The 24,775-nt window shown below is 41.6% G+C and overlaps 1 long non-coding RNA gene across 1 annotated transcript in view; it reads right to left on the bottom strand.

Annotated features, from left to right (window-relative positions):
- LOC131415493 (uncharacterized) overlaps window positions 1-24,775 on the bottom strand; it is an 82,057-nt gene that overhangs the window by 39,334 nt on the left and 17,948 nt on the right. The window contains exon 2 of the long non-coding RNA XR_009222472.1: window positions 22,836-23,277. This is a non-coding gene — a long non-coding RNA (uncharacterized LOC131415493). The remainder of the gene's footprint in view (window positions 1-22,835; window positions 23,278-24,775) is intronic.

The following is a 24,775-nucleotide window of genomic DNA, read 5'->3' as shown; positions in this document are numbered from 1 at the left end:
ACCAATCTTTGTTTCATGGGCAGTGCTTCCTAACCTCCTTCGTGTCCTGGCTCACACAAAATTGCGATCACCTTTGTAAGACACCTGGGAAAAGACCGCACTGCTCTGGGCTGGAGGGAACTGACCTGTGGCCCTGAACGGTCCCTTGGGTGCCAGACTGCCCCAAGTGCTTCAGTTATTACTCGTGCACAGGCTCTGTGGTTGGGAAGCTGTGCTCTGGGAAACACTTAATGGTTCCTCTGACTCCTACGAATATAAAAAGAGGCGAGTCAGTAACCACTGGCTTGAGGGAAGGGAATAACAGGTCTCCTGGGGCCCTCCCAACATCACTTACTGTGCAAAGCCAACAGCTGGGGAAAGGTGGGTGAGTTTGTTTAGAAGAGAAGAAAGAAATCAAGAAATAGATCCTTTCCCTTTTTTCTAACTGTTTCTGTTTTTTAAATATCAGTTTTAATGAGAATAATTACATATAGTAAAATTCACCCTTTTTAAGTGTACAGTTCTAGGAGATTTGATAAAAGAAATACAGCTGTGAAACCACTACCATAATAAAGATATAGACAATGTCCATCACCCTAAAACATTCCCTTCTATCTCAGTATAGTCAATCACTCCTGCCACGTGCAGCTCCTGACAAGCACTGATCTGATTCCCCGTGTGTAGTTTTGTCTTTTCAGACTGTCATATAAATGGAATCACTCATCACACAGTCTTTGAGTCTAGCTTTTTTCACCTTTCATTATGACTCTGAGATTCATCATGTTGTTGAGTGTATCAGTAGTTCATTCATTTTATTGCTGGGGAGTATCCCATTGTGTAAATGAACCACACTTTGTTTATCTATTCACAGGTTGATGGTCAGTTGGGGTATTCCAGTCCAGGTCTATTGTGAATAAAGCTACTATAGACCTTTACATATGGGTCTTGGTGTGGACCCATTTGTAAATGTACATTTTCAATTATCTTAGGTAAATACCTAGGAGCTGTGTTGTTGGTTGAATGGTGAGCATATGTTTAACTTTACAAGAAACTGCCAGAATGCGTTCCACAGTGGCTGCACAATTTTGCACCCCCACCAGCAGTGGTCGAGGGTTCCAGTTGCTCCACATCCTCACCAGCACTTTGTACTACTAGTTTATGTTTTTTAAATGTTTAAGCCATTCTAATTTATGTGTCACATTATCTCCTTTTGGTTTTAATTTTAATTTCTCTTATGACTAATGACTTTGAGCATCTTTTCATGTGCTTATTTGCCATCCATATTTTCTCTTTGATCAAGTGTCCAAATATATCCCCCTGCTCTGCTTTTTGTCTGTTTTCATATTATTGAGTTTCAAGAGTTCTTTATATATTCTGATTACTAGATTGTTGTGTTTTTTTATTGTGTATGTTTTTTACAAATGTTTCCCTCCAGTCTATTGCTTGTCTTTTTATAGTAACAGTGTCTTTTGAAGAGCAGAAGTTTTTAATTTTGATGAAGTTTATTCAATTTATCAATTTTCTTCTATTATGCTTTGTGTTTATTGCATCTTATCTAAGAATTATTTGCTTGTCAAAAGGTCACAAAGATTTTCTCCTATGTTTTCTTCTAGAACTTTTTTTAGTTTTAGGTTTCACATTAGGTTTATGATCCACCTCAAGTTAATTTTTGTATATGGTGCAAGATATATGCTAAGGTTCGTTGTTTTATATATGGATGCCCAATTGATCCAGCACCACTTGTTGAAAAGTCTATCTTTGCTTTATTGAATTACTTCCATACCATTGTCAAAAATCCACTGACAATATATGGTCTCCTTCCGAACTTGGTTCTGTTCCACAGATCTGCATGACTGTCCTTCACCAACATCCAAGGGTCTTGATTACTATCTTGAGACTGGGTATTATGAGTCCTCCTATCCCTTCATGTTTGAAATTCAGCATTCACAGATCTTCTTAACGAGACCTGTTAATAGGAATGTACAGCAAGGGCTGCAAATAGGACCTCATCGCAATGACCAGGACACCACTCAGAAGGAAGGCGTCATGGGGGAGGGTTAGTAGTGGCAGACATGTGGCCGAGAACAGAAGGATCTCCAGATGGGCACAGGACAGGGCTGGTGTGTGGTGGGAAGATGGTTAAGCGTCCATGTAAACTAAAGAGCTTTAGCCGTGGAAGTCCAGCAGGGAGCACCACTGTGGCCTGTGCAGGTGTCAGAGCAGCAATGTACAGATGACCACACCGCAGTACCTGTGGTCACCACACAGGCACGGCTGTCCACACCAGGGCCACCACTGGGCAGATCGTACAACTTCTGACTTTGGAAGAAGCCTTTGGAAGCATAACTGACTCCTTTGGACAGTGGAGCACTTGGGCTTCAGATTTCAGAGTTAAACCAAGCTTCAAGTCCAAAAATACTTTGACATTATGATCATCTGGGTTGTAGGTGTTCAACAAACTACTATTTTTAATGTGGCTATTTTTGTACCAGACTCTAATGAAGTGTTAGATCAAAGCATATAAAATTGCAATTTTTAAGTTAAAAATATGGTTGAATATTGGCAATTTCATATATTCTGACTTAATAGATTATATCAGTTTCATTCATACACTTTCAAATTATCGATTTTGCCATAAATCTGGAGTATGTTATCATACACAATTCCTGCCTTGGAAGATTTCTCTCTCTTCTTTCCCAAGTAATGTTGCTGTCTGTTTCCTTCACACTGCTTTAAGAAGGCTATATTAATATTTCAGAAACTTTGTACATTAAATTTTCAAACAAATTCTTTACTAATTCCGTTTTTGATAGCAGCATCTCATTTTCTTCTGATCAGATCCACTCCTGCTCCCCCAGCTCGTTGTTCTGTTCTGTGCAGTGACTTGAGCCATATTGTTCCTTTTGGTATCTTTATCAAAAGGGTCCTTTGAAAACATCACTACATGATTCCTAACATTTGTATCCCTAAGAAAGAAATTTTTTTTAGCTTTCTTTAATCCCTTTAAAAACTTTACCACATTTGAGCAAGAGCTAAGAAGACACTAAGATTTATTAGAGTTGACTTCTCTTCCTTTATGAGAGCAAATTGCTGGGGTAGGCTTTAAGCTATTGAACTAAAACAATGAGCAAGAGGAAGGAAAACTGCACCAAGCATGCAGCTAATTCACACACTGCAGAAAGAGCTGCCTGTACCTCCGTGAACTTACAGATTTCACTGAGCAGCTCTTGCAAATACGTTTGAGCTGACCTGAATTTTTTATATCTATCTCAAGAGAAATTGATTTAATTTGCAAAATTGCCATAACTTCTACTTTAATCAGGGAAAAGAGAAACGTAAGTGAATTGAGCTATGGAGGCAGCACATTGAATGGCCCGGAGCAGGGGTGACCTGGGCTGACCTGATCCCTGGGAGTCCAAAACCAGAAGAGCAGATGCAGAGCAGCTGTAAGCCTGGCATTAGAGCAGTAAAACATTTGCACTCTGGAATCAGACAAACCAGATCTGCTTGTTTACTTTTTCGACACATATTGAACCTCACCAAGCTTTGGTTTCCTCATCTGTATACTGGCGATGAGAATAGCACCCAAATCGTAGGATGGTTATGAGAACTAAATAAGAAAAACATGTCAAATGCTCAGCATATTGGGAGGAGAGAGGAAAAATGGTGACAGTAGATGGTCAATTGCAAGGAGCGGGCACCAATGAGAACTTGCAGGTGAAGAGTTAAACCCTGGAGGAGAATGCTGGGAGTTGCAATCTGTCTGTTACTCCACTAATTCATTTGTGGGGAAAGAAAGAAAATTATATTACTAGAAAAGGACTTATTTCAGTCCATAACAGAAGCCCAATGTAAAAGTCCAACATCAACTTGGAACTGGACAGATCACTGTAATACAACCTCCTCCACTGTGGGAAAGGTGAATAGGGACAGAAGAAAATCTTATTTACTTTCTGAAAAGGTCTCACTTTGTTTGAGCATGAGTAAGGGAAAAAACGTATTTTATTCATCTGCTCATTTGGAGACTAATTCACACAATGGCATATGGGTCCATCTCAGCTCTCTAGAAAACTCAACCAAATCCATTTTGTTCACTTAGTTGGATAAGCAAGTCTACTTAAGAGAATTTTATCTTAGAGATATATGGGCAGTTAAAAGGTTCATGTCACCAAAAAATAATAATTGTAAACAATTCATTGTCAATGAAAAATGAACTGAGTTAAAATTACAAACATTCAATAAAGTTCAATTCATGCTGTGCAGCAACAGAAGAGAATGAAGAAGCTCTTTATGTCCTGATACATGAATGTCTCCAATATATATTGTTAAGTGGAAATAGCATAAAAATAGACATATAGATCAATGGAATAGAATTGAGATCTGGAAATAAACCCTTACACTTATGGTCCATTGATTTTCAACAGGGGTGCCAGGACAATTCAGTGGGCTAAGAATGATCTTTTCAACAAATGGTGCTGGGACAACTACAAAAGAACAAAGTTGGACCCTTACCTCACACCATATACAAAAGTTAACTCAAATGGAGCTAAGACCTAAATGTAACAGCCAAAACTATACAACTCTTAGAAGAAAGCATAGGCATAAATCTGCATGACCTTATATTAGTCAGTGGTTTCTTAGATATAATAGCAAAAGCACAAGCAATCAAAAAAAATAGATAAATTAGACTTCATCAAAATTAAAAACTCTGTTCTTTAAAAGACACCACCAGGAAAGTTAGAAGACAACTCATAGAATGGGAGAAAATATTTGCAAATCATATATCTGATGAAGGCCACATATCTGTAATATATAAAGAACACTTACAACTCAACAGTGAAAAGACAACTCAATTAAAAAGTGGGCAAAGGATCTAAATAGATATTTCTCCAAAGAAAATATACTCATCGCCAATAATGACATGAAAAGAAACTCATGTCATTAGCTATCAGAGAAAGGCCAATCAAAACCACAATGAGATACCACTTCACACACTAGGATGGCTACAACCAAAGACAGACAATAACAAGTGCTAATGGGGATGTGGAAGAACTGGGACCCTCGTACATGGCTGGTGGGAATGAAAACGATGCAGCCAATTTGCAAAAGTCTAGCACTTTTCCAAATTGTTTTCACAATTTCAGTTTAACTCAAAAAGTTAAATATACTGTTTTCGTTACTATAGCTTTGTAGTATATTTTGAAATCAGGGAGTGTGATACCTCCAGCTTTGTTCTTTTTTCTCAGGATTCCTTTACCTATTCGGGGTCTTTTGTTGTTCCATATAAATTTTAGGATTCTTTGTTCTATTTCTGTGAAAAATGTTGTTGGAACTTTGATAGGGATTGCATTGAATCTATAGAAGGCTTTAGGAAGTATGGACATCTTAACTATGTTAATTCTTCCAATCCAAGAGCACGGAATATCTTTCCAACAATAAACAAACACATAGAGACAGAGATTGGATTGGTGGTTACCAGAGGGGAAGAGGGGAGGGAGGAGGGCGAAAGGGATAATTCGGCACATGTGCGTGGTGATGGGTTGTAATTAGTATTTGGGTGGTGAACATGATGTAATCTATGCAGAAATAGAAGTATAATGATGTACACCTGAAATTTATACAATGTTATAAACCAATGTTACTGCAATAAACAAAAAATTTAAGTTAAAAAAAAAAGTTAAATATAGAGTTTCCATATGAGCCAGCACTTCTCCTTCTAGGTAAACACCCAAAGATTTGAAAACATACGTTCTCAAAAAAACTTGTCCATGAACATTCACACCAGCCTTATTCAAAATACCCAAAGTGGAAGAAAAAAAAAAAAAGTGTCACCTGATGAATGCATAAACAAAATGGAATATTATTTGGCCACAAGAAAGAATGGAGTGCTGATTCAGGCTACAACATGGACGAACCTTGAAAGCATTATGCTGTGCAAGCAGCCAGTCACAAAGACCACACATTATGTGATTTAATTTATATAAAATGTGCAGAATAAGCAAATCCATAGAGACAGACAGCAGATGAGTGGTTGCCAGAGGTAGGGTGAGGGGGTACAGAGCTTCTTTCTGGAGTAACGAAAAGGTTCTGGAACCGGATAGCGGTGATGGTTACACAATTCTGTTAATAAACTACTGAACTGTAATCTCTAAATGGTGATTTTATGGTATGTCAGTTACACCTCAGTACAGCTGTTGTTAAGACAATGATGGGACATGAAATAACAGTTTTTAAATATTTTACGTTAAAATCTTAATTAATGAAGAAACGTAATCAAATATCAGGATACAAAGCGTGTAAGTGAGCCAAATATTCATCTTTCATATCAGGGAGTTAATAAAAATTGTCTGATGCTGCAAAGAAAAAATAGAATTAACATGTTGTCTAGGGTTATGGCAGTGCCTTCCAATGGAAGTAAAAATGGGAATAGTTCAAAGCAGTGGCCTTGGATAAGAGCAGGGTCCTGGGAGGTATGTGGTAGGACTGTGGCTCGTTGCCTTAAGCCTTTTTGTACTATTTTATTTGGTACCAAGTACATATTTATTTTAACCAAATATTTTTAATTATGATAGAGTGAAGTAGAATTATAGTAAGAGCTTGCAAAGTTTTCCAAGAAATATGTTAAGAAACCAAATTGCAGAAGAGAACACATAATATGATGCCTTGGATTAAGGGGAAGAAAGGAGGAAGAATAAATTACTGCGTGAATATCTCTGTGTATGACTGGGACACGTCTAGCAATATACACAGAACCACTGCCAGTGAGGAACCCGCAGCGGTCCTCCCAGGAGAGGGGTCTCACCGAGGCACAGAACTTGCACTTCCACTTTGAAGCTTCTGGACTTTTCTCCACAATGACTGCGCTTACTTTTATACTCAAATATTTAAGTAGACAATGGAAACAGTTCAAGTATATTTTAAAATTCAGTCTGCTTTTCTCTTGACTTCCTAATACTAGTCTTCCAATTGGTTTGAAGGTCAACTTGAAAATAACTAGAAGGCAGATAACTGAGTCTTTAAGGTAAGTCGGACATGAGGAGAGAAAGGAAGGCGACAGGATTGTTTTTTCAAGAAGAAGGAAGAAACAGAACCACCTCCTTGTCTTTAACCTAAATTAAACTTGAGATTTTGGAAACTTTCCTCATGGTTTTCCCTCCAAAAAAAATGTACCAAGAAGTTGAGTAAAACAAGCACTGAAGACAGGGCACGTCTCCTCCAAGCTGGAGAAAATACTTAGCCAGAGGGTTACCGAACTGGGTTCAACCAAACAGCCAGAGTAGAGGAAAATACAGTCCTGAGGGAAACAACGCAGACCAAGCAAATCCGCCATAAAATGAAGTCAAAGAAAGATTCACCTTTTGCTAGATTTCCATACAGATTTTAGAGGCTTGAAAAAGGGACCATTTATCTTCACATTTTATTTCTGATACATGAAAGATGTGACACACCCAGTTAGAGTTCAAATTTTAAATAAACACGAATTGCTTAACAAAGAGCTTCAAAATTTATAACAATTTCTAGTGCCCAACTCAACTAAGTAGTTCAGATCGATTAACTATGTCTTTTTGTCGCCACTTGACAGCAACATAGCTAACCTGCAGGGGCAGTTACAAAACAGGCAGCATCGAAACTGTTGTACAGACGTTACAGAGGTGACGACTTCACGGATCAAGATGGATCCACAGGAGTTCACAAAAACAGGAAAGTTATTTCAGACTCTCCAAAATGATTACATGTAACAGCCTTTGCTTTCTAAAAGATCAAGCAGCATTCTTTGGCATTCTCAGGAAGGAAGGAGAAAAGATTGCTGTATCCAGAAAAATTTTAATTTGTCTCGCTCCAGTAATTGGATTTTTATTCACAAGCAGTATGTAGAGAATCACAATAGAATGCACTTAAATTAGGTTAAGAAGATATCTTTGAAATGTCATTCGCAAAATTAGCTTGTAATACACAATATTCCCCTGGCCTAATGTTAAGTAGATTTGGGATGATATGTTTCAAAGCAATTTTCCATTCGAAGTTTTTAACTCTTGTCTTCCCTTTAGGTTCTCCATCTGGGCGTGTTGTCCAGGACATTTACCTCTTCTCTTTAGATTTAATGTGGAGTCTTCAACAAAGAACAGAACCTAGGAGGTACAGCTATGGCAAAGCAAACAGCGATTCCTGACCACAACGTGCAGACTGGAGGTTCACCTTTAATGAAGAGGCCTCCATTCCGAGGATAAAACTTTTTTTTTTAACCATTGTATTAGGGTTTTCCAAAGAAACAACAAATAGGAGATAAATGTGTGTGTGTGTGTATTTATAAAGAGATTTATTATAAGATTAATTATATAAGATTTATTATAATTTTATAATATAATGTTATTAATTTTTAAATTTATAAAAAAATATAAATTTAAGATTATAAGATTTATTATATTGGTCCACACCATCCATTACAGAAGCTGAGATCTGCCATCTGTAAGCTGGAAGCCCAGGAAGCTGGTGGCAGAGTCTGACGGCCTGAGAGCCAGAGACGCGAGGGAGCAAGATTGACGTCCAGCTCAACCAGTCAGGCAGAGTGAGTTCAACATTCCTCTGCCTTTTTGTTCTATTTCAATCTGTTGGATGAAGCCTGCCTACATTGGGGAGGGCCATCTGCTTTACCCAGCCCACTATTTTGAATGTTAACCTTTTCCAGAAACACCCTCACAGACACACCCAGAAATAATGTTTAAGCAGATGTCTGGGCATCCCTCGGCCCAGCCAAGGTGACATGTAAAATTAATCATCACACCCATTTTCTACTCCTTAGATTGTAAGACAAAGTACAAGCAAGGAAATTGCGCAGCATTGTTCAAAATTACCCAAATGAGTACTTTCGTGTGTTATTTGAGGATTGAAACTGATGGAGTTTGCAAGAGTGATTATTAAATGTATTTCACAGTAACCCACACGTACAGCAAAGGGAGACCAACTTCCAACTAATACCACAGGCAGGGACAGACTAGGGCAACCCTAAGCTCAGAATAGTTTTAAGTGCTCTTTTGTACTAATGTAAATAGTTATGGAGCCAGACACCAAGGACCGCAAGCCTCAGAAGTAGAGACAGGACAAGCTACGGAATGACAAGGCCCCCAGCGAGTAAGGGAGCACACTTTCTCGTCAACTCGGTGACGAGGAATGCTGAGAAGTCCTGCTACCTGGGAGAGCGTCTCCTCATTGCCTTAGAGAGACACCGCTGCTGGAACAGAGGTCACTCCAGGGGCCAGTGAATGCAGATTCAAATTACCCCCACCATATTCAAAACAAACTCGGGGAGAGGCTGAGTAGGGAGCCCCCACCCCTCAGGGCATCAACAGGGCAGAGGAGGTGGTGGGCACCCTGCTTCCCTCCTCTCATGTCAGCAGGGCCCCGGGGAGCTGAGCTTACGCTCTGGCTCAGAGGCAAGGAGGGGTCAAAGCCCTTACTGGGAAGGCATCAGAAGGGTCAAGGGAAGACGAACATCCTCCCCACTGGTCTGCAGCCCATCTGTGTGAGGCCGTGCTCCCCACTGCAGCCGGGCAGTGCTAACAGGCCAGCAGGAAGCCCCAGCTCATGCTGCACCCCAATAGGGGACTACCTGCTTAAAAGGAGATTAAATAGGACCCAAAGTCTCCTAATATAGTACCCAAAATGTCCAAGCTTCACTCCACAATCACTCATCATACAAAGAGCCAGAGTAATCACAATTTGCATGATAAAAGACAATCAATGGATAACAATACCAAGAGGAACCAGAGGCTGGGCTTATCTGGGAAGGATTTTAATGTAACTACCATAAACATGTTTCAGCAAGTGTAGAGTTTCTTCCACTTAGCGCTTGGAGCAAGTGTCAGGAGTTCACACTGACTCCACTTTCCTGAGAAAGCCCTTGGTTCTGGAGAGGTGAGGAGGAGTCCAGGCTCTTAACCCCGTGCGCAGGAGAACAGGAGTGACCCACGCAGAACTGTGTCCCACCCCTAGGCCACGGGGCTGAAAGGAAGAGGAGGGTCAACTGCTGTCCACATAGAACCCGATCAAATTATCTGCTCCAGAGGAAATCCCCATCTGTCTCCACACCTTAGGTTCAAGGACGCTACCACCTACTGCCCCTACTTCTTCACCCCAAGGAAGCAACAGGGAACACGAAGAAAAGAACAGGAATGCTGGCTGCAATACTCTTTTAAAACATTAAATTTTCCCTGAAAGAAACGATAAATTTGCAAAGACAAAAAAAAAACCATTGTCAAACAAGAAGCAAAGGCCACTGCTTCCTTTTTCTACACATATTTTCAGTTCTCATCTTTACCTTTCCTCAGAGGTTTTATAGTATTTATTTAAGCTTGAAATGAACCCTCACTTATAGAAATGGCAAAAAGGAGACCTTCTCTGAGGATCAGTCAGCTTGGAGAGGCTGCTGAATCATCTCTAATTACTGCTGTTTATTTTTCTACTTAGCACACCAGGGAAACAGGGTGTGTGGTAAATAATCATTGAGACAGGCTTGTTGAATATGCGTATGTCATTCACACGCACATGAAGTACTAGGATGAATTCTCTATATATGTTTGTGCTTGACAACATGCTAGTGTCGACCTTATAGGAAAATCGTTTATTAATTAAGTTCTTCCACGAATACTTGGGGAGGGTCTACCCCAGGCAGGCCCTATCAGACATGACACCTAGTGGACCATCTACCAGAGAGGACACTCCGTGGAGGCCAGACTTTGTGTTGTTCCTATGGGTTCATCAGAATCTAGACCAACGTTATCTAACAGAACTTTCCGCAGGGACAGAAACGTTCCATAACTCAGCATTATCCGATATGGTAACAACCAGCCCCAGATGGCTGTGGGCACTTGAACTGTGGCTAGTGTGAGAACTGGACTTTTAGTTTTATTTAATTTTCATTGAATTTAAATAACCAACTATGGCTGGTGGCTACCCTACTGAACAATGCAGACAAGCCTGATACACAACAGAAGCTCAATAAATATTTGTTGTTAGAACAAAAGAGGGAGGTTCCCCTGACCTATGGAGCTTATAATATGGGAGAGATAGATGTTAGTCCAATGATGACAAAAAATATCTGTAATTTCACATTATAATCCTGCCTTTGAAAAGCACAGGGTGCCATGAAGGACTGTGATGGAGGGACTTGAAGCCCGGGGAGGCTGTCTCTGAGGAAGTGATGTTTGGGCCAAACATCAGGGCAGCAGTGAGCTAAGCAAAGGGACAGAGAGAAGGACAGAGGGACAGGGAGGTGGTAAGAATCAGCACAAGGCAGGAGGCAGCATGGGCCTTCAGGAAGGACACGCATCATACAAAGGGGAACAAAATGGGGTTGGAGAGGGAGGGATGGGCAGGCCAGGCAGGACTCACAGGCCTCGGTGGGGTTGTACTCCTTATCCTAAGAGTAACAGGAACCCACTGGAGGATGCTGAATGGAGGAGGGGCCTACAAGGTGTGCATTTATAAAAATCTTCTGTCTGCCTTATAGAAAATCAGTTAGAAAAAAAGAGTGGATTGGAGAGAAAAGTTAGGAGGCCAGTGCAGTTGTCCAGCCACAGATAACGGTGGCTTACAGCAGGGTAAGGATGGAAAGAAGTGTCATCACTGATGACGTGTGAGGCCATGCCCAGGACTGGAATAACAAGCATTCTGTTTCTCCTGGCTCCATGAAGCTATTGAGATGTTACTGCACGAGGCATGCCCTGATTCATCCAAGAATCAGCTCACAAAATCAATGTCTGTGTCACAGACGGGTGATACTCTGTGTCACTTCCATCATTCGTTCGTTCATTCACCCATGTTGACTGAGTGCATAGCAGAAGCCAGGCACTGCATCCATCACCAGGCAGAGCCGTGAGCTGGGTGGACGCAGGCTCGCCCTGTTTGCACATGTGCGTGAGTGAGTGAGTTCTATGAAGCAGAAGGGAAAGAAAATTGTAGGCTCAGGGACACGCATGTTAACATACCAGCTCTTGTGGTCACAGCATCTTCCCACCTATTGATTTGCTTCTTTTTCATTTCAAAACAGGTCACAGGTATGATTCGGCTTCAGAAGTATAAACTGCAGTCCCAGTACACCACTGTGCTCATATTTTTCTTAAAGAGCAGAGAAGTACCGGTGTTACAAAATGCACTTTACGTGTGTCGCCTCTCTTTCCAGTTGGAGAGGCGGTGTGTGTCAGCTGCAGGTGGTTCCCACCACTTGGCAGGGTAAGCTCTTTAGGGACAAGAGACCTCCGAGCGGCTGGGGGAACACTGCTGTGAACGGCCAGTGGGATCACTGCCACCCCCACCCAGGGAAGCAACATGAGCAGTCTTGTTACCCGCCCATCTTCCCTTCCAAATGAGGCAGGTCAAGAATTAACGGGAAAATTACAGATCAGAAGATCTGGTTAATAGTCACCCACTAAGTAAATGTCACATTTGATGAAGCTGACGTGTAATAAATGTCAGAGCGTGACCCAACGTTCCCTCTGTGTCTCCACTCCTGGTCATCACAGCTTTATGGCCGGCCCGCAGTGTGATGGGCAGGCAGAGCCAGTCTGTACCACGAGGGCCTTGCCAAAGCCAAGAAGTTCCCAGGCTCCTGGACGCTGAAAGGTTTTATTCTGCGATTTCCCCTCTGATAAGATACAGAAAGTAGAACAAATCATTAGTGAGAACTCAATCCAGACTCCTGCCAGGTCTCAGGGTGAACAAGGGAGGGATGGGGTTTGCTGGAGAAAGCAGGCCTTCCTGGTGGCCTCTGCAGCTTGACTAACCAAGCAGTGCACTAACCCTGGCTCCAGACCCTGAGGACTGAGGACTGGGCACGCTCGGTCCCACTGCGCAAGCTGAGCAGCAGCTTCCCCGCGGCATCCACAGCCAGCTGCAGCCAGACAGAGGCCCTGCTCCAGAAACTCCCCGTGTCAGCCCCGTGCTGTAGACTGAGCTCTGCGGAGGGCTCCCTCGAGGGCAGCCGCTCTTGGGAAGGATCTCTACCGTGTTTCTTCCAGAATCAGTCGCTCACTGTATTCTGAGGAAGACATTATACAGGTGCCCACGTTCAAGACACCTCACTGGGCTGAGAGCACGTCATTCACCGCAGAAGGGGTAGACCACAGGGAGAGGAGGGGTCCTGGTGAACAGGTCCTCCTAAAAGGCAGGAGACTTTTACTGGGAGAACAGGAATGAGAGGAAGAGGTCCAGGAAAGAGAAGGAGGCCAGAAGCATCCAGAAGGGTCTGTTTTCCTCAGGACAAAATCAGCCCTGGAGTGGCAGGTGGCAGGCCTGTGGTGAGGCCTCTGCACATGGAGGGCTCTGTGCCCAGTGGGCCGCCCCCTGCCCCTGCCCCATCCCGGCAGGAGAGGAGAGAGAAAGGAGGTTCCCTTGAGGTCAGCTCTGCAGCCACACCTGCTGCTGCTTCTCCTCACTGGAGACACTCACCTCCGGTTCATTTCTGAGGTGACAGTCAGGGACGAGGCCCAGTTATAGATAGAAGTTTGTCCTGACTCATTTGAGACTCAGCAAGGCGGGTCCTCTGTCTCAGACAGACATCACAATATAGCAAGCCCGAGAAAATCCTGACTTTGTTGTGATGGAATCTGTGGAACCTCACACTTTCCTCCCAAACTTTGTCCTGAGAGACTTCCCAAACCTGGGCTCCTCCTTCTCCCAGCGTTGGTTCATCATCTCCATCTTTTCTCCAATGAAGGACTGTCACATCCAATAAGGCAAGATGGTCATAAAGCCCCTCCCACGAGGAGGAGGGGAAGGTGGGAAAGGAAGCAGTTCCAGGGCCTGCTTTAGGAAGAGAGAAAGAGACCCATGCCTTTGAGCAACGCCTTACAGCTGTGGGTAATTGGTACCCATGATGAATACACCTCCATGTTGAATAGCACTGCTTCAAAGCATGGGCAATCAACTTGCCTCACTCGCAGGTGTAAATAAAAAACTCATCAACCAGCCACTAAATCATTTCTTCGAGATTTAATAAACTCTGACTTTGTGATTCTGTGATTCAAACAGTATTAAGAAACAATATTTACAGGTTTAAGAGTTTCAATAAATGATGTCCATTTGGGAAAGACACTTTCTGAACAAGTAAACAAAAATTAAGTTTAACTCATTAAAAACAGAGATTTCCATTTAGAAATTATAAGCAATTCCTCTGGAAGCGTGCACGCATGTACCTCGCTGAGAGGAGCTCTGGGTTTGAGTGATCATGACTCGTGATGCTCGCTGTTTCTCCTTTCATACGTGTTGGCTCTCTGAGTTCATCAGTGGAAATGGACCAGGCCCTTCCAGGATTTGCTTGGCAGAATAACCACATTTCTGCCTTTTCTTTTCAGGAATTATTCCAATATAATAAAAGCAAGAAAATAAACCCTAACTCCACCTTTAACAAAAGTAAAGACATCTGTACTTGCAAATCACAAAATATGAAGACAGAAAATGGTGCAGAAATGGTAAAAGACTTGGGAGACAGAGAAGGAGAAGATGCAAGTGTCCGCAGAGAGGTGAACATGGGAGGCTCAGAATTTGGAGTGCGGTTGGTTGCTGGGTAGGGTTGACAGAGGTCCCCACCCACTCCCAACATACCCACATAACTATCCCTCTCCCACTTCCCAAATGATGGAAAGTGGATGCTCAGATTAACAAGAGAAGAGATTTCACCAGGGCAGAAATGGCACCAACAGTAAGGTAACACACAAAACAGGTTCACGTTACAGGGACTCTCTGCGCCATGTTTCAGGATCTCAGGAAACACCTGGTTGGGAAGAGTTGATGGTTATTTTTTCTTTTCAAACATCTGGGAAGATCATTTAGACCAGTGTTCTCAACTGGGGGTGATTTTGTCCTCTTGGGGGACATTTGGGCGGGAAGTGTCGCTCCTGGCATCTAGTGTGTAGAGGCCAAGGGTGCTGCTAAACACCCCACACTGCACAACAGCCCCCTGCCCAACAAGAAGTGTCCAGCCCAAAATATCAACAATGCTGCTGTTGAGAAGCGCTGGTTTAAACCCATAAGATTTCCAACCAATTCTATGATACACAGGCTAAAAAGCAAGAAGTAGAAAAGGAACAAAAAGAAAAAAGAAGCCTCAGTACCCTGTTCCCATGGACACTCTGTATTTTTGTCTGTTTCTGAGTCATATTGAAGACAAAGGTGAAATAGCATGATAATCACCAAGAACTCCTTTCTTTTATGCATGAGTAATATCTAAACCCCTGAACAACCTCATGAGCTGAACACATGGTTTGACGTGCCAATATACACGTAGAGCTTAAAAACACTCAATTTGGTAGAACGTGCCAAGAGAGAGGAAGGATTGGAGAATCTGTGATATTGAAACATGCATGTGAGGGGGGACCGTCAACCTAAGCTGATGACTCTGAGAGGCGCCGTCATTCTGTAGCCACGCAGTTCCAGCATCCGCTGAGGTCCCCATGTCCCCAGCCTGTCCATGCAAAGCCTGCACCATTCATCAGTAAACCAGGAAGGGAGGCCCTCTCAGGTCACACGGGGCTTGCAGAATCTCATTAGGTCAAATTTTTGAATTCTATTGTTAATTTCTTTAAAAGTTAAAAGCTAATAGCTCTAACACTGCCTTTAGAATGAAATAAAATTTACTCTAGAAAAAATTCTAGAAACTTTAGTTCTAGGAACTAGAAAGATTCTAGAATGTATAATTTAAAATGAAAACAATGACCAGATATTGATTCAAAGAGATAGTATAAAAATACAGAAAGTTATTCTTGTGAATTAATTGTGCTGCTTAGAGTTAGTAATATCTCAATTCTGTAAGGGGTGCTATTTCTGCCTATTAATTATTCATGTGTACATAACCCTACTCCAAAATTTTGTTTTATATTTTTATAATTTCCTTTTGGGAATTGGAAGACTTGGTTTAGTCCAAGTTTCACCCATTGCTCTCTATATTCTTGGAAGAAAGTTCCATTATTTGGCTGAACCTTAATTCCTTCAAGTGTAAACTTGAAAGTAACTGCTAAGGCAATCAGAATGAGAGTCCTCTGTAAATTGCTATATAAGTGGGTATTTACAGCACCTTCATCCATACTATCCAGAACTGGGAAGCAACCAAGATGTCCCTCTGTAGGTGAATGGATACATCCATACAATGGGACTTTATTCAGGGCTAAGAAGAAGTGAGCCATCAAGCCACGACTAGATGTGGAGAAATCTTAAGTGCATATTTCTAAGTGAAAGAAGCCAATCTGAAAGGCTACATACTGTATGATTTCAACTGTATGACATTCTAGAAAAGACAAAATATGGAGACAGTAAGATGATCAGTGGTTGTCAGGGGTTGGGAAGGAGGAATGAATAAGCAGAGCACAGAGAATTTTTAGGGCAATGAAAATACTCTATATGACACTACAATGGTGGATATATGTCGTTCTACATTTGCCCAAACCCTTAGAATGTACAACACTGAGAGAGACCCCTAATGGATACTATGGACTCTGGGTGACAATGATGTGTCAATGTAGCTTCATCGATTGTAACAAATGTACTGCTCTGGTGGAGATGTTGTTAATGGGGGAGGATATGCATGTGTGGGGGCAGGGGGAAGAAGGGAAATCTCTGTACCATCCCCTCAATTTTGTTGTAAACTTAAAACTGCTCTAAAAAAATGTCTTAATAACAACAACCAAAAAAAAACATTTTTTACACACTCAGAGCATCCGCCTCAACAAAGGCACACTCTCCAGGGGAAAGACCTTACCAGAGCCTCGTCCACCCTGGGAAGAACACCTGCCCCACTCCAGCCCCTCTGCCCTTCCTGTCTTACCTCAAGTGGGGCCGGGGAAGCTGAGAATCCCTGGTGAAGGCCACAGCCCAGGGCTCAAGCCCCTAAATACTGAGACTGAATCATGAGATTACAGAACACTCCCCTCCCCACATCTTACCTCCACAGCAGCCGGGCTCCAGGGTAACCACAGTGGGCTCCAGCTGAAAGAGCTGCAAGGTCTTCCTTCCTCTCTGAGGAGGAGGAAGCTGGAAGTCAGAGGATGCAGAAACACAAGACCCTACAGGATTGAGTCTCTGGCACCTATAGCTGCAGGAAACACGAACACCACCAAGCTCCTGCCAGATCAGCACAAGACCTCACACTAAAGCTTACTGACCTCAGTTCCCACGACCCAGCACATCATGTTCAGCTTTAACAAAAAACTGCAAGGCCTCCTGAAGGGAAGAAAACACAGTCTGAAGAGACAGGGAAGCATCAGAACCAGACACAGACATGGCAGAGATGTTGGAATTTTCATACAGGAAATTTAAAATCACTATGACTAATACGTTAAGGGCTCTAAAGGAAAAAGTCCACAATGTGTAAGAACATGTGGGTAATGCAAATGGAGAAATGGAAATTCTAAGAAGAATTAAAAGGGAATGCTAGGGATCAAAGACACTGTAACAGACATAACGAACATCTTCCACGGGTTCATCGTAGACTGGACACAGCCAAGAAAAGAAGCAGAGCTTGAAAATAGGTCAACAGGAATGTCCCAAACTGAAATACAAAGAGAAAAAAGGAATGAAGAAACATAGAAGAACGTCCAAGAACTGCTGCACGATTTTAAAAGGTGCAAATACATGTAATTACAAACGGGAAAGACAAGTAAGAGAGAACAGAGTAGAAGAAATATTTGAAGTAATATTTTTCGTGTCCTTAGACTAGACTTTCTGATCCTGATGGAAGGCATATTTTAAGCTCTTTGATATTTATTTCTAGAAAAGTTCAGGGTGTGCTGCAGCCAGCTTGAGCCAGCTCATGAGCCAGGATTTTCTGTATGTCTTACCAACTCCACGTTCATGAACTTTCAAAATTAATTACAGACACCAAATCACAGATCCAGGAAGCAAAAGAACACCAAGCAGGACAGACACAAAAACTAAACACATAAAATGAAATAAAAACTACACTTAGGCATATCACATTCAAGCAAGAAAATCGTGAAAAAAAAACAGAGAAAAAAAGGTCTTACTTATAAAGGAACAAAGATAAGAATTACAGCAAAATTTTTGTCAGAAACAAGTAAGCAGAGGATAGTGGAATGAAGTACTTAAAGTGTTGAAAGAAAAAACCTAACAACCTAGAATTCCATACCCGGAAAAACTGACCTCCAAAAATGAAGGAGAAATAAAGGTTTTCTCAGACAAATAAAAACTGAAGGAATTCATTTCTATCAGACCTGCCCTGCAAAAAATATTAAAAGATCTTCAGGCAGAAGGAAAACGATAGAGGTCAGAATTCAGATCCACAGAAAAACACACGGTAGAGCATCAGAGGAAGAATAAATAAAGACAAAATCTTTTATTTTTCTTATTCTTAATTGATTTAAAAGACAAATACTATTTAAAGTAATAAAAGCAACACTGTGTTGGGTGATTAACAATGTAGATTAGTGAAATAAATGACAGCAGTGTCACAGGGAAGGGAAGGAGGAACCAAGAATACTCTGTGACGAGGCGCCTGCACTACACATGTTATTTGAAAGTGGACTTAGATCAGTTAAAAATGTATATTGGAAATTTTAGGACAGTAACTGAAAAAGAAAAATTCTTAGAGGAATATATTTGATATGCTAAGAAAGAAGAGAAAATGGACTCATATAATATGCTCACTTAAAACAAGAGAAGGCAGGGGCCAGCCCGGTGGCATAGCGGTTAAGTTCACACGTTCTGCCTCAGTGGCCTGGGGTTCGCCGGTTCAGATCCTGGGCGTGGACCTACTCACCACTCATCAAGCCATGCTGATGCAGCATCCCACATAGAAGAGCTACAACTCTACAACTATAATACACAACTATGTACTGGGGCTTTGGGGAGAAAAAAGAAAAAAAGAGGAAGATTGGCAACAGATGTTAGCGCAGGGTCAATCTTCCTTAAAAAAAAAAAAGATTTTTTAAAATTTATAACGAGAGAAGGCAGAAAAATAGACTGGGAAAAAGAAACAAAGAATAAATGCAATGAATAAAAAAACAGTTACAGACATGGTAGATATTAATCCAATTTATGTCAACAATCACTTTCAATGTGGATTATCTGAATGTACCAATTAAAAGATGGAGATTGTCAAAGTGGATTAAAAAAACAAGACCTAATTATATGTTGTCTATAAAAGAAAATAAATTATGCTGTCAAAGAAATTCATAGATTTCTAAGGAACTCAAAAACATACCACAAGTTCATCCAAAATGGGATTCGGGAAGTAGTGTGTTAATTTACTTAACATGTACTCATTGCTCACTATGTGTTACTCTTTGCTAAGGACACAAAGCGAGCAAAGAAAAGGTCGTTACCCTCAGTTCAGTAGAAGGAGACGGATGTGTCAATGGATGTGTGTATTTAAGGTTTACAGGTTTTACAGCAGGAGGGCACAGGACACAGGACTCAGAAGGAATGCAAAGACAACCTAGGCCACTTGGGGGCCACGGAGCTGTGATCTTGCACGTCCCAAACCCCCTTCCTCTGCAAGCACAGGGCCAGCTACACCAGATAAGAAACCCTGACAGTTCCCTTTCCTGCAGCCTCCTCACCTGGTTTCTCATTTTGCTTTGTCCATTCTCCTCCATTCCCATTTCTCAAATTTTCCCGCTCCCCTCTACCTTCATGGCTGTGCCATTGTTGGGGCTCACATCAGCTCTTTAATACACCCACATGTTATAATAAAATTCAGCACGTTATAATAATCTCCTAACTTCGTCACCCTGCCTCCAGTCCCACCCAGCTATATGTAGCAGCCAAAGAGATTTTTCTAGAACCTCAAATCTATTTCATGGCTTAAACCCTCCATCAGTTCCCCGGTGCCTAGGTGTACATTTCCAGTCCCCTCAAGGCGTATAATCACCATCTTTCCTGACATAATCACAGTGATGTCTCTGACCAGGGTTTCTCCCACACACATCCCATCTAGACGGTGATGTCAGAGCTTGCATATACTTTTGCTGCCCCTGTTGCATCCCCAGCATTTAACAGAGGTTTTTGCACAGGCAGGCCGTCAGTAACTATCTGTTGACTGAGTAAATGAAGGGGCAGATGAGTGAATGCACTCTTCTCCAGGATTTATCTGCTGCCAGGCTCTGCAGGTTCTCTCGCCCACTGCGCACCAGCCTGACCAAGTAACTCACAGTTCCCCGGCCCTGCACTTCCTCCCCAGGAGCGCTTGGTTAAGCTGTTGTCGGTCTAGAATGCCTCACACCCAAGCCCCCTTCTCTGGACAGACCCACACTGGCTCTGCTTCAAACAGAACTTTTCTCTGGAACTTTTCCTCACCCATCCTAGGATATAAAATAGCTAAGATTCAGAGGTTTTTATTCAATTGTTTGTTCAATCCTTTATGGCCATTGATCCCTTTAAAGACATTTTGTTGTGTTTTCCCTTTAATATCAGGCTTTGTTTTTCAAAGACAGAGTGAATCAAGCTTTTCAGATTCTCTGGCTTATTTCATCTGTAATTTCACAGAGAGAGGTTGACACCATCCACAGAATGCAAAATCTGTTCTTCCTGATTTTGGATTGCTGTTATGGCAGAGAACTCAAGTAGATTTTTCTTTTATTTACTTTCAAATCTTGAAGGTCACTTTAGAAATGGCCATCTAAAATAATTGCAAAAACTTTGACCCAAGATGACAGTAAATGGCAGAAGTGAGAGCCACAGTACATTTTTCATTTCTAAAGTCTAAAAAAGCAGAATCAGACTGCGTTGCCTGACTTCTCTGCTTCACAGGAACCGAGCTTCACAAATGAGTATGAAACTTTTATAAGTCAGTTGAAATTAATGCTTTGTGACGGAGGCTGAAAGGTCAGATCATGCATTTACTTCCTTAGCTCTGCCAACATGAAACAAAGCTGATTAGCACCCACAGCTAGTCTATTCCCAGGCTCCAGAGGAAAGAAGGATTAAGAGATCAAACAAAAGCAAGATGAGAGAGACATGTTTTTGCCATCAGAGAAGGAACTTTGTGTTCTCGCTGGGCCGTCCCATACCTGGGTAGTCCTGAGGATTCTCAATGCAGCAAACAAAGGCATTTTTGCTAAGGTCAGAAGGAGGAAAATTAGCAAGGGAGAGGTCAGCAAAACGTTTCAGATTCTGATTTCAGAAAACTCCTATTTTGGAAAAGGTTACTCTCAGATATGGTAGTGATGCTTAAAAATCACCGTTTAATAAAATGACCAAATATTTATATTCACACCAGACCGTGAGCAGGGCCTGGAGTCCATGTGGTTGAAGATGTGAGTGGAACTGAATATGCCACCTGCCTTGGGAGGACACAGAGGTCACCATGAGGGTCCACTTGGACAGGAGGGAAGATAACACAAGGCCCTCAGGGAACCTGAGTTGGTCCCACTTACCTGGGTGGCACAGGGTGAACTCCCCACATCCAAAGGGAAGGTGAGCTGGCATCTTCCCTGTTTCCCACCGCAGAGACCCAGTACGGAGAGAGCCCTTGTGTGGAAGTGAGAGTTACAGGCTCCCCTGTCACACGCACGGTCAATGTCCTCAGGGGAGCCAGTCTGTTTCGGGGTGGCTCAGTGAGAGATAAGTAACCACTGGGACAAGGACCCCTGTCCGCTCTTGCAGGCTTCCCTGCATCATCACATACAACCTCACGTCTAGGTGCACAGACGTGTTCACAATCCACAGGCCCAGTCCTGAACCCATCCAGACCCAGAAGGAAATAGAACCGCAGCACCAGCACCAGCATCTCACCAGCCTGGCCCCAGTCAGGTGGCCCAGACATTTTTCCCCCAAGTTTCCAAATCCAACTCCCATGCTAACTGGCTTTGAGACTGAGGGGGAATTTACCATCCTCCTCCTCCTGGGTAAAACGGGTTGGTTGTGAAGATTAAACGAAACCTCATATCATCTCTGACACAGAGACAAGCACCTGGATATTAGCTTTGCCAAAACTTGTCTTAAAACAACCAGATGGCATGAACTGTTCTTCCTTAGCATAGAAAACTGAAAATTGGCTGTATCTTGTATCAAGATGGAACTCACATGGCCATGTCTGTAAAGGGATTAATAATACATTTTTTAGGTTTGCAGATGGTTAGAGTGGTGATCTGTGGGAGTTATTGTCCATTTACTGGTTTCTGAAACACACAGCAGACCCTGAATGAGACTGACATTCTTTGGAAAATTATGTGTAATATATCTGTTAAATATATTGAGCATGAAGATAATTTAATTTTTAAACTAAGCACCACACATTAAAAATATATATTTTCTGATTTCTATTAAGGTGAAATGTAACCCATCACCATTTTTACATTTGCTCACATCTTACCTTCTTTTTCACTCTATTAAATGTAATAATGGAATGATAATTAGAAAACACCAAGAACTCTGGAGTTTTTCCTCCTTTTGTTGTCTCTACTGCCAAGTTTCACCTCAGTGAGGTCTTGGTAGAAAAAAATTGAATGTAGTAAGCCAAAATGTGGACAGAGTTTATGACAATTATTTACATGTTTGCTTTGAATTTTAAGCTCTTTCCTTAAATCTGAAGAGACTGCCCAAGTGCCGTCACTGCTCTGGGGTGACGTGTGTTTATTGCCCAATGAGCTTGACCACTTTATGAAAATGACCCTGCAGCGTTTCCTACACGGTGCTCAGTTGGTGAACGGCGGTTCACAGTTGAAGAAAAAGCATCGTTGTCTTCTTTCTTTGGTAATTGGCTATTTGGAGAAAGGATGGATTTGGATGCTTATGATTGTAGAACATTTAATTCTATTTTTAACTGTCTTTCATTGCCAGATGAGATTTGCAGGGGTGGGGAGCAAAATTATTGAGGTCTTCTAGAAAAACGTGGACTTAGAGCTGCTTACCTTCTGCTTAGTAAGATGCTCCGTCCATGAAAAGTGGTTCTCAAGATAAGGGAAGCAGGAACTACGGCTTCTCTGGAGACTTGTCCTCATCTGCACACGAGGCAGAAGCTAAAGCATAGAATTCTATTGCCTCCGTTTGTCATTTGACATCCCAGTTGGTAATGGAATTAATAAGAGAAGTCGAGAAAGCAGAAAAGTAACTGCCTTGTCCAGACAGCAGGCTGGATGTGAGTAACAACCTACATGAGGGCAGCATGCGTGGAGCCAGTGTCCGCTGAGGCATTTCAAGGCTGTTTTAACACTCTCATGCTACAAAGTCATGATTTAAATGCTCTCCTGAAAGACTCAGCTTCCCAAAAGACCTGACGTCATGAAAGAAACTTCCACATTGGTGCTTGTGATATGTTGTTCACTATTATCTCAGGGAAAATTCTCACCTGTCCTATAGAAAGAAAGGAGACAATGGATTATACATTGAAAAATACACATGTACTTTAGGAAAGAAGTCATGATTTGATTTTCAATAATCATAGTTATTTCTAGTACTAATTTTTCTTTTATGAATAAGAACTATTGGTTCCTTGCTATTGCCGCAAGTTATAATCCAGTCAATAATAAAATGTGCCAAAATATTCAGCAGAAAGTGATTATTTCAACACAGATTTTTTTCAAACTTAATATAATTGCAGACCCGCTGCCAATCATTATGAGGAATTTCAAGTGACACCAATGAATGACACTAGTAGCTACAAATGTGCGTCCCCTAAGCAATTAATTTACAAAAATTACTAAAATTAAGGTTGCAAAAAGTGAGATATCCTCCATTCCAGACTTTCTTGGCGTGAAGCTGCACCAGTCCAAGCTTCTTCCTGTGGAGGCGTGAGTTCTGGATGCCTGCCTCTCAGGTCACATTGAATGGAGCGGGGGAGCTCTGTTCTGTCCAGACTGAGAGTTTAATGTTGAGCCAAGATGCTTGGAGGCCCCCCCAGGTTTGAGCTGCAGGTTTTCATTACATGGGAGAGCTCATGTCTCTGCCCACATCACCATGGGGAGAGGAAAAAACTCGTTTCCATTACTAGGGTTTAAGTAGTTAAAATGAAAATGTTACTAAATCATAATCCTGTACCATTCCCAGCATAAAGCAGCTCAATTAATGTAACAATTTCTACTCTGAATGAGAAATAGACCACTCATCTAGGGGACATGCAAATTAAGGAAAACGCTGTGATATCATTATCTTTTTAATGTCACAGAGCTTTTAAAAGTGAGATTGATTGTCAATATAATGTTGGCAAAGCTCAGCAATCTCAAGATATCTGGGTTTAATTTGTTAAATGATGAGAGTAAAAACTTCAGACTTTCTAATTAAGAAGTATTTACATTAGATTCCTGACTTTTAGTTTCAAGGGATACTCTTTAAGACTCTTGAATTCCCCAATTCATAAATATGAATTGTTGATCTAAGAGCAAAGGTGCATTGGGATACAGATGCCAAGTGATGGGCAAGGTTCTGTCATTAGTTTAGGGACTTGCTTCTGTGCACATTCATGGTATATGGCATTTAAACACTTATCTAAGCAAAATTCAAATTACTATGTGTCTTGAACCTTTAGAATGTTCACAAATAATTAAAACTACGAATAATAAACGTGAATGCCAAGGGCATATTGAAACTTGACACTCAATAGTCAAAATAATTTATCTGGTCTCTTTTGATGAGAAAGAAATAAGTAAACAGGCTTATAGCTCAAAATTTTTAACACTCCGTAATGCTATCAATGTAGACAAACCTCCTATGTCTACGGCTACAGCCAATGTTCATATAGAATATCCTGAGGCACCGATTAAATCTAAAGATTCAACTTTTTTCCCATTTACTTAACATGAATATCCTGGCAGTAAAAAGGATTTGAAGTTTCTAAGATTTTGTGTCAATTCAG

The sequence above is a fragment of the Diceros bicornis genome, chromosome 16, assembly GCF_020826845.1.
Source record: "Diceros bicornis minor isolate mBicDic1 chromosome 16, mDicBic1.mat.cur, whole genome shotgun sequence".
NCBI lineage: Eukaryota > Metazoa > Chordata > Mammalia > Perissodactyla > Rhinocerotidae > Diceros > Diceros bicornis.
The sequence above is the reverse complement of the archived record's forward strand: the minus strand, read 5'-3'. Positions and strand labels throughout refer to the sequence as shown.